Source organism: Triticum aestivum, chromosome 3B, assembly GCF_018294505.1.
Source record: "Triticum aestivum cultivar Chinese Spring chromosome 3B, IWGSC CS RefSeq v2.1, whole genome shotgun sequence".
Lineage (NCBI taxonomy): Eukaryota > Viridiplantae > Streptophyta > Magnoliopsida > Poales > Poaceae > Triticum > Triticum aestivum.
The window spans coordinates 456,745,518-456,754,351 of NC_057801.1; positions in this window are offsets into that span (position 1 = coordinate 456,745,518).

An 8,834-nucleotide genomic window follows, 5' to 3' on the forward strand; every position below is an offset into this window, starting at 1 on the left:
CGCCTGTTCTTCTGGGCTGACCTGCTCATCTTCCGGTTCGGCCTGCTCGAAGGCGGGCTGGTCAGGGTCATATTCTTCTTCGGTGCCATCCAGATTATTTTCGTCTCCGGGGCCGGTGTTGCTATGGCGGGGCTTGGAGCGGCGCCGACAACGCCCATTCTTTGATTTTCTTCCCGAGGGGTTGTCCTCGGTTGCCTCGTTGCCATTAGTTTCCTTTGGAGTGTCCACCATATATATATATATCATATGAGGAAGTGGTCGTCCACCGCCCGGTGACCGGTGGCTCCTGTAATTCTCCTACATCGTCGTCCATACCGTCGATGTCTTCGGAGTCGAAGTCGAGCATGTCGGTTAGATCATCGATCGTGGCAATGAAGTGGGTGGTGGGTGGGCAACGAATTACGTCGTTGTCTGCTTCCCAGTCGAGCCGGACATAGTTCGGCCCGGAGTCTCCTAACAAGGAGAGAGACTTCAATAAGTCCAGCATGTCGCCGAAGGGTGAGTACTGAAAGACGTCCGCCGCGGTGAACTCCATCACCGGAGCCCAACCAGGTTCGGCGGGCTTGGGGGCGCGCGGACTGGGACCTGCGTCCAGATATGAATCCAGGGGTCCGGAGTCACAGCCTCCCTCAGAGGTGAGACCTGTGCTCGGCTCCATCGCCGATGAGGGTACAACCTACGGGGCGGGGTCCAGCCCTCCATCCTTGGGCGAGGCAACCTGCCCCGGATTTAGATCTGAGGCCTCTGCCGGGGTGATGTCCTGAGCAACGTCCGACAGCAGGTCTAAGCCGTGCTCATTGTGACTGTTCGGCGTTTCTGGCGCTGGCCTGAATCCGTCAAAGATCAAGTCTCCGCGGATGTCCGCCGTGTACTTTAGGTTTCCGAACCTGATTTGATGGCCAGGGGCATAGCTATCGATCTGCTCCAGGTGGCCAAGCGAATTGGCCCGCAGCGTGAAGCCGCCGAACACGAAGATCTGTCCGGGGAGGAAAGTCTCACCCTGGACAGCATCGTTGATGATGATTGAAGGGGCCATCAAGCCTGACAGCGACGACACAGAGGAACTCTCAATGAAAGCACCAATGTCGGTGTCAAAACCGGCGGATCTCGGGTAGGGGGTCCTGATTTGTGCGTCAAGGCTGATGGTAACAAGAAGTAAGGGACACAGATGTTTACCCAGGTTCGGGCCCTCTCGATGGAGGTAAAACCCTACTTCCTGCTTGATTAATATTGATGATATGGGTAGTACAAGAGTAGATCTACCAAGAGATCGTAGAGGCTAAACCCTAGGAGCTAGCCTATGATGGTATGATTGTAATTGTGATCGGTCTTCTAAGGACCAACCTCTCCGGTTTATATAGACAGCAGAGAGGGCTAGGGTTTACATGGAGTCACTTACAAGGAAGGAAATATAATATCCGGATCGCCAAGCTTGCTTCCCGCGCAAAGGAAAGTCCCATCCGGACACGGGCCGAAGTCTTGAGTCTTGTATCTTCACGCTTCATTAGTCCGAACGTTGTACATAGTCCGGCTGTTCGGATACCCCCTAATCCAGGACTCCCTCAGCGGGATGATGCATTACATAACGAGTAAAGGGACTTGCCGGTAACGAGATTGAACTAGGTATTGAGATACCGACGACCAAATCTCGGGCAAGTAACATATTGATGACAAAGAGAACAACATATGTTGTTATGCGGTTTGACGGATAAAATCTTCATAGAATATGTAGGAGCCAATATGAGCATCCAGGTTCCACTATTGGTTATTGACCGGAGACATGTCTCGGTCATGTCTACATAGTTCTCGAACCCGTAGGGTCCGCACGCTTGAAGTTAGATGACAGTTATATTATGAGTTTATATGTTTTGATGTACTGAAGGTCGTTCGGAGTCCTGGATTTGATCACAGACATGACGGGGGGTCTCGAAATGGTCGAGAGTAAAGATCGATATATTGGATGACTATGTTCGAACACCAGAATAGTTTTGGGTGGTTTCGGGCATATACCAGAGTACCGGGAGGTTACCGGAACCCCCCGGGGGTTAATGGGCCTCATGGGCCCTAAGTGGAGAAGAGGAGGGGCGGCTAGGGCAGGCCGCATGCCCCCTCCCCCCAGTCTGAATAGGACAAGGAGGGGGGCGGCGCCCCCCTTTCCTTCCTCTCCTCTCTCCCTTCCTTCCCTTCATACTCCAACTAGGAAATGAGGGAGTCCTACTCCCGGTGGGAGTAGGACTCCTCCCTGGCGCGCCTCCTCCTGGCCGGCCGCCCCCTCCCCCTTGATCATTTATATACAGGGGCAGGGGCAACTCTAGACACAACAATTGACCCCTTGGATCTCTTAGCCGTGTGCGGTGCCCTCCTCCACCATAATCCACCTCGATAATATCATAGCGGTGCTTAGGCGAAGCCCTGTGTTGGTAGAACATCATCATCGTCACCACGTCGTCGTGCTGACGGAACTCCTCAAAGCTCGGCTAGATCGGAGTTCGAGGGACATCATCGAGCTGAACGTGTGCTAAACTCGGCGGTGCCGTACGTTTGGTACTTGATCGGTCGGATCGTGAAGACGTACGACTACATCAACTGCGTTGTGCTAACGCTTCCGCTTTCGGTCTACGAGGGTACGTGGACAACACTCTCCTGATACGTCTGTTTTGCATCATGCTTTTATATCAATATTTATTGCATTATGGGCTGTTATTACACATTATATCTCAATACTTATGGCTATTCTCCTTTATTTTACAAGGTTTACCATGAAGAGGGGGAATGCCGACAGCTGGAATTCTGGATGGAAAAGGAGCAAATATTGAAAACCTATTCGGCACAACTCCAAAAATCCTGAAACTCCACGGAAGTTAGTTTTGGAATTAATAAGAATTATTGAGCAAAGAAACTACCGGAGGGGGCCCACACCCAGGCCAGGAGGGTGGGGGGCGCCCACCCCTACTGGGCGTGCCCCTTGTCTCCTAGGCCCCCTGTTGGCCCTCCGGTGCCCATCTTCTGCTATATGAAGGCTTTCACCCTGGAAAAAATCATACGCAAGCTTATGGGACGAAACTCCGCCTCCACGAGGCGGAACCTTGGCGGAACCAATCTAGGGCTCCAACGGAGCTGTTCTGCCGGGGAAACTTCCCTCCGGGAGGGGGAAATCATCACCATCTGTTGACACCAGATTTTGGCACGGTCAAAAACTTATTTAAGATGACCTCAAATGGAGAAGTGATCTTCATGAAAGAGTTCTGTATTGTCGATATGAACATCTTTGAAGTTTGGGTCATCGCAGTCCGATTTCATCTCGAAGGCCGAAACTGTGCTCAAAGTACTAAGATCTTATATTCGGAGTACAGTTTGGCTGATTAAGCCCCCAAGACGACCTCAAATGGAAAACTTATCTGCACGGATTGTCTTCGTCTCGTCGAAACGATCGATTTTGATATAAAAACTTTTCCAATCCGAGTTCGTATGCAAAAGTTAGAGCCATCGGAATACAGCCCTGTCAGGAGGCAAAAACTGGCGCGCCCCACCAGACACCCTGTCTGATGGGTAGCGCGAGGATAGCCTGTTTTGTGCGACCGATTTGACCCTCAAGATGACCTCTGATCAAAAAACGTTCAACATAAAAGTTGTTCGTCTCGTCGAAACGGTCAAGATTGCTTTTGGGCTCGTTTCCATCCGAGATCGTTTGCCACCACAAAAAGGACCCGCAAGGTGCAGCCAGTGTAAACCGAACGGTTTTGGAAAGTTCGGACAAAACCAATCCGAATTTGACTAGGGTTTTGGACGTGAATCCAAGCCTTTTCCTTGCACGGGAAGTCCAGCCGCCTCTTATATACCTGAGGGGTGACGGCCGATTGAACAACACACAATCGATCAATCAGTCTACCACTTTTTATCTTTTATCTTTTCTCCTTAACCCTAGTTCTTCTTCTTCCTCGTTCTTCGTTCGTTCTTCTTCATTGCAGGGCGGCGAACCTCGAGGCCCTAGGGGTGATCAGGTCGACCTAGGGCAGCCCATAGCCGCCGCGCGCCTAGACGGGGTCCCTCCCAGGCGTGTGGAGTTTCGGGTCCCAAAAGCGCCGCTTGCTGTCTTGCGTATCGCGCTGGAAGTCGGCCTCCCGCGGTGTGAGTCATGGAGCATCTCCCTCGGCGCCGCGGGTACACATCGACGTGTTCGTGTGACACGTTCCAGCGTCAACACACTTTTTGGCGACTCCGCTGGGGAACGAAGCTTTGAACGGTCTCCAGCCCGTTCTTGCTACGAAGAGATCGTCATCAAGTTGCTGCAACCTACAAAGGTAATATGAATACCCAATTCCCCTTTGTAGATGCAAATAATCCATATGTTGTTGTTGGATCACCTATTGAGCATAATGTATCGGCTAGCCCTAGTTTTATCAATCATGCATCTAATTATGTGCAAGGGCCGATGCAAAACAATCTTCATGTTTCAAATTCTTATAAATTTAGCAACATGCAACATATGTATCCCAACTCCCATGCATCGGCAACCCCACAAATTCATATGCCGATGAGCAACATGATGAGTTCGATTAATCAATTTGAAACACCCCAAGTTAGAATTTCCAATGCCATACAAGAAAGTGTTTCACCCTTTTATTCATCGGCAGCTAATGTGCAATATAGTAATCCAACCATGCCGATGAATGAGAGAATTGGCCATGCTACTAATGGCTATTTGGCCAGTTACTCTCAACCGTCATATGCTACACCTCATGTTAGTAATTCTTCGGCACCATACACAACTGTAGATGCTCATAATTCGGCTTCACACCTTCCTGGTTATAGCCGAATGAATGTAAATTTTACAGGAGCGGTTGTGCCCAACATTGTAGAAGATGAGGTAGTGGTGGCTGCATTGAAGAGTTTAGCCCAAAATAAGAGAATTAGTGCTCTTTGCCTTGAACAACATGAAAAGGGGCTATTTCCTGATTATGCCGCAATAAAAGCTAGAGTTTTGCAAGAAGATGAATCTTTGCCAATTGATAAAATTGGCGAGCAAAAGTATGGTCTTACAACAATGCATATGCCTTCACCTAGTACTACATCATATTATACACCCCCTACACAATTGCAAAATTTCGGCAACACCTGTGTGTCATTGCCGAAAGAATCTAAAAGCATTGGGGGCAATCATATCCGGAGTGGGCTGAAATTGAGAAAAAGCTTAAAGCTAATTTTGCCGCTCGCCGTCAGAAACAAATAGAAAAAGAATTGGCTCAGATAAAAGAAGCATTGCCAATTGGTAGTATCAATGAAAAGAAGGATGATTCAGAACATGAAAGTGCTTCGGTTTGAAAAAGCCGAATCAAGTAGTATATATTCTGAATCCATCAAATCCAACGAGGCAAGCATTATTGAGAAAGGGCATGGCAAGCATAGGAAAACAACGGTGCTTGATTTTTCTGAAGTTAATGGAACCTACTTCCTGCCCTATGAGTTCCGTGCCGTAGAAATTGACAAAGGACAAGAACAAGTAGCCGAACAAAGTTCGGCCGACAAAAATCTTCAAAGCAATGATGCACGGATTCAAGAAAAAGATGATGACAAGGTGTTGGGGAGCCATCCAAAGACGAAGCAAGATGTTATTCAAATGGCACCACTATCATGCTCTCCCAACATATTTGAAGAGGTATGCATAGCGAGTAATTTACCTATTTTCAGATTTGGTCGCAACTTCATTATTGATGCATCTATAAGAAATATTCTCATAAGTAATTTTGAAAGACCAATGAAGAAGGGTAATTTACTTGTTAGCAGTAAAATTGTTATGGAACATATCGGTCAACCCATTGCGCCATTTATAAAGACTGATAATGACTTATTGTTACAGCCAAAGCTTTTCCCGTTGCTTTCTCTAAAGTTCATACCTAGTTGGGTAGCTTTGCTTATTTCTTACTTGGCTTACACTTGGTCTCAACTGAGACATGTATGTTCTAAATATCTTTGTTTCAGAAATTTAAATCCAAGGTTAAATTCTATTAAGAAAACCGATGCTAATATAATATCTTATCCAAAGACATCGGAGATAGAGTGGAAAACACAACGCATAGCCGAATGGGGAGATTCCAAATTTGAACCATTCATTTGCTTATCTCCAAAGCCGTTCAAACAGCAAGATCGGCTAGGAAACAAGAAGTATACCTTCAATTCAAGCATGTGTGATAAAATATTTGATTTGTTGCTGAAAAATAATTACATTACAATTCTTGATCACCATGTTAAGCCATCAATCCAAGGACGAATGTATTATAAGTTGCATGATTCGTCCAAGCATAATTTTGAGGATTGCAAGATGTTTCGTCAAATAGTTAAATCGGCCATTGAAAAAGGACGGTTGAAGTTTGTTGAAACACCAAGAGATGACCAGTCTATTCCGATTGGTCCCGATGGCAAAAAGTTTTTGCATCGGCTGCTTCAAGCCGATCCATTTAAAGAGAATGTAAAAGCTGCAGGTGATGGGATCAAGCTTTCAAGTAAAGAAGTTGTTAAAGAGCATAACGAGCATCATCTTGAGGGCGGGAGTTCCATCGAAGCTACAATGGAGACGCCAAGGACTGGGGGGCAGCAAGCAAATCTAATGATCGATGAAAGCAAACCAAAAGAAAACAAAGGCCAGAATAAGCGCAAGTGTAAGAGATCAAAAATCACCTTTGCTGAACTATTGGATAAATATCAAAAGAAGAGTGAAGAGAAGAATGCTTATCGGCCAAATCATGCAAAGAAACCAAGATCACCCCCAAGGCGCAAATATGAGGATTGGTATTGGCAAAGTGATAATTTTAATGCAACATATTCATATCCTTATTTTGGGCCGCCAATGCCAATGCCGTGGATGCCTCCCTATGCTCATATAGATACATATTCATCATGGGACAGGTATGATACAAGGGTACATTCTCCATCTTATTCTAGACCATCTCACCAATACTATGCAGCTCCAAGGAGATCAACATTTGAACAATCACGCGTCAAAGACCGTTTCAATCATAAGGAATCGGTCCAGAGCTCAAGAAAGAAGAAAGAGGTGGTAAAGCAAGTTTACCGCGTGAAAAGAGATGGTCGTAAGTGTGCTGCTTCAGATTTGATCTCAAAAAACAAAGAGCCAATTAAAGTGTTGACATTGGCTACAAAAGGCAAAGAAGTGAAGCAATCAACTGATAAAAATCAGAGTGCCAAATCTGAAGAAAAGAAGTTGAGGGTGCACAAGGCCCAAAAATAGTTGCCATTGGTTGAAACAAAATCACAGCCAAGATGCCCACTCGGTTTATCATATTGGCAAAAGAAAAAATTACAAAATCTTAGTGCACAAGAGCTGAAAAAGAAGAACATGGCATGGGTTCCCAAGAAGATCAATCAACACAAAAATGATGTACATGCTTCTGTTGCAACAAGTGTTACAAAAGTGAAGAAAGAGAAGGATGGAAGCCAAAAATACTTAAGCCGAAGGTTTGCATCACCCCATCAAAATCTTCGGTTAGCACATCATCCATATTCTTCAACCATACCATTGATGTCTTTGCCATGGAATTCATCATCAGGTATGATAAATTACCCTCCCTGGATTTATTTTAATCCATGGAAGCGACATAATTTTCTACATCATGAGAGGATATTACCAAATCTCTATACATTTTATTAGCTACATTTTCTCTTGCTAATCCAAACGGCCGAAATATTTGATTCCTATTTCATTTGTTTATTTCGGCTATACATGATTTGGTGAATGAATTCTACATGTGCATTATGTTGATGGCCGGTATTTATCTATCGCCCTAAGAATATGTCAAAGCATGGCTGATGTAGTATCCTAACATCGTCCTTAGTTCAATTAGAGGCCAAAACGAGGTACATGTTCATTGATATTGCCCTTGTCTTTATAGTACTATGGAGATTATTTTCGACAGTAAATTTGTGGCAATGGCCAAGGTGTTGGTGTTGCTTATTTATCTCCATATGGAGCTATTTTGTGAAGCCTCAGGCCGCTTATAATATTTTTGCACAATCATCAAAGCCGAATATGCATTGTCATTCGGATTGGAGCTTTGCCTTGATATAGGTGCTATACATATTGAGGCTTCTGGTGATTTGTTATTAGTAGTGCAACAAATATCCAAGGGTTATCAATGTTTTGACGGATCACTTATAGTTTATCTTTTGGTATGTCCAGATGCAAGATTTACCTTGGGTTGCTTTGAAATTGTTCATATATCTAGGCATGACAATTCGAAAGAGTTGGCACAGCAAGCGTCCGGCTACTATGTTAACCATGGTGTATTGCATTTCTATCAATAGCCGATGCTAGGTCTTGTCAACATAGTTAAGGCTGAATCGAAGCCCACCGCTTCGGCCACTAATAAAACTTTTATGCAGGCGAATTAAGGATTGGAGGAAGTTCATTCTTGATTATCTTCAAAATCCTAGCGAAAGGGTGAACAATATGGTTCGGAGGACGGTTTTGATCTATGGAACCTTATCACCGGATTGTTATAGAAGCTGAGAAGTTTTCACCCAAGTTTGCATCAAGAGGTTCAAACAAGCAATGGCCGATATATACTTGTCGTCCAAAGAACATGCAAAATGGCCGATGGAGTGTTGACATCGTCCTTAGAACAAGCTATGCGGAAGTTATTTTTCGGCACACAAACTTTGCCGAAAAACAGGGGGGCATGTGTTGACACCAGATTTTGGCACGGTCAAAAACTTATTTAAGATGACCTCAAATGGAGAAGTGATCTTCATGGAAGAGTTCCGTATTGTCGATATGAACATCTTTGAAGTTTGGGTCATCGCAGTCCGATTTCATCTCG